A 2,447-nucleotide genomic window follows, 5' to 3' on the forward strand; every position below is an offset into this window, starting at 1 on the left:
TCTATTAGTTTTTTATTGCTGCTGTAACAGAAGGCCACAAATTACTGAAAAAAAATTATTAGCTCACAGTCATATCAGTTGGCATTCTGGCACAGTTCAACTTGGTTCTTTGCTCAGATTCTACCAACTAGAAATCAAATTATTAGCTGACTCGGCTCTTTTCTATAAGATACTGAAGAATCCACTTCTAGGCTGAATAAGGTATACAGCCTTGATCTGTATACAAGAAATAGCAAAAGGCATGGATTGTTTGAGAAGGTGGGAAGGAAAGTAGTAGGAGATAAACTGGAGATATGACCAAGGACCATTTCATGTTGGGCCATGCGGACTGTGCCAAGGACTTCTGATTGTCTATTATCAGAAGTGGCTATTGGAAAGTTATGAACAGGGGAGTAACATGATCTTATCTGTCTTTTGAACAGATTTTTATGGACAGTGAGTGGCTAATATATTGGAAGGGAAAAGATGGCCTCAAGTAAGCTACTAGTAGCAGTAGCTGTACTTGGTGTATATTTTAAGGTAGAGCTCTGCTTAATCGATAAGTCTGATTGGTTATGAAAAGAAGATAGAAGTGAAGACCTATTTTATTTATTTACTTATTATTTATACCAGAGTCTTACTTTGTCACCCTTGGTAAAGTGCTGTTGCCTCATAGCTCACAGCAACCTCAAACTCTTGGGCTCAAGTGATGCTCTTGTCTCAGACTCCTGAGTAGCTGGGACTACAGGTGCCCAGCACAATGCCAACTATTTTTAGAGATAGTATATTTCTCTTGCTAAGGCTGGTCTCTGACTCCTGCTCAGGTGATTCACCTGTCTCAGCCTCCCAAAGTGCTAGGATTACAGGTATGAGCCACTGCATCTGGCCTACAAGATGGAATTTAGTAAATTTCTCCTGAGCAAGTAGGTGACCAGTGATGTACTTTCATGAAATGAGTATCATGGAAGGAGATAAATTTAAAGAGAAAAAATAAGAGCATAGTTTTGGACATATTAAAATTTGAGAAACCATTGGGATGTTTAGTGGAAGTGTTTGTGAACAGACAGTTAGAAATAGAATTTGGAGTCCAGAGGATTGATTTGGAGTTAAAGATAAAAAATTGAGAAATTATTGGTAAATATAAGGTATTCCTAACTGCGAGAGCTAACACAGTTATCTAGGAATTAGTAGGGATGAAGAGATAAAGTGTAAGGATTAAAGTTTAGATGACTCCAAATATGAAAATTAGGAAGTAGAGAAGAAGGAATCAGAAAAGAATGAGTGGGTAAAGAAGTAGCTGGGGCTAGAAGGATGAGGAGTCTCATCAGCTAACCAGAAAAGTGACTAATCAGAAAGTGACTGAACAGGGGGTCAAAGGCTACAGACTGAGTAAACCAAAAACCAAGGCTTTTCTTAGAGAACGTTTAAGGTTCTTTCAGTTATAATTTCAGATAATGTTATTTCACTGCAGAAAAAATAGAGATATCTGTTACTCACATGTGGCAGTGGACAGATAAAGCTTTCTCAAATGCTAAAGCAACACCCAGTAAATCTAAGGAAGGGCAAATGTGAACATTCAGGGAGGAATGTGGTTGATGAAGGTCACAGGACACCTGTCCTGGAAGTGCCCAGCAGGAGTTCTTAAGTGAAAAAGATACAGTGTTTGCCTTAAGCCAATGGGTCTTTCCACCTCATAATTTTATGTTGTGCCTAGATTACCTAACAAAATTATTTTTTTTCATCTTCGAGTCTTCAAAAGACTTTGTCATTAAGGGAGATAATTAGAATGTATTGTAAAGAATGCCCTTAGTTGCAGTTCACACATGTAATAGGTAATGTGAGGAATAAATCTCAGTCTTTTGTTCTCTCCTATTTCTGGATTTCCTCCAATGTATCCAATCTTAGAATAATCAACCTCCCATGCTAAATTTTTAAAGTTTGTGCCTTTCCTTTGCACAGTATGAATAAATATGTTTTAAAGAATGACTTGCTGTTTTGGTAGCATTACTAAGTTCTTTCCACAGTACAGTAAAATAACAGAATAGTGAAATTCAACAACTAGTGCAGAATATAAATGAAAAGTTTTTCATTAATTGTCAAATCTGTATAATCCATATTTAAATTCTTCAAGAAGAAAGGTGCGTGGCACATGTACATGAATCATTGAATGATGTATATTTGACCAATCCACTTGATAACTTCATGAGGCAATTATCTGTCCTGGTTCAGCTGCACCTACTTAGTCTTTAAGATTACAGTGAGTTGTTTTAAAGTCTGAATCAACACAGATATTGTTGGAATCATTTGCTTCACAAACTGACTATACCCTTTTTGTGAATAATTTACTGTAAAATTAAAATTTTTATTTATTGTAATTCATATTTGTATTATTGACAGAATGATTTCTCAAGGAATAACTTAGCCATCATTTTGAAATAAAAAAAATCGTCATCTTCCATTTATTTAAG

The sequence above is a fragment of the Nycticebus coucang genome, chromosome 16, assembly GCF_027406575.1.
Source record: "Nycticebus coucang isolate mNycCou1 chromosome 16, mNycCou1.pri, whole genome shotgun sequence".
NCBI classification, from domain to species: Eukaryota; Metazoa; Chordata; class Mammalia; order Primates; family Lorisidae; genus Nycticebus; species Nycticebus coucang.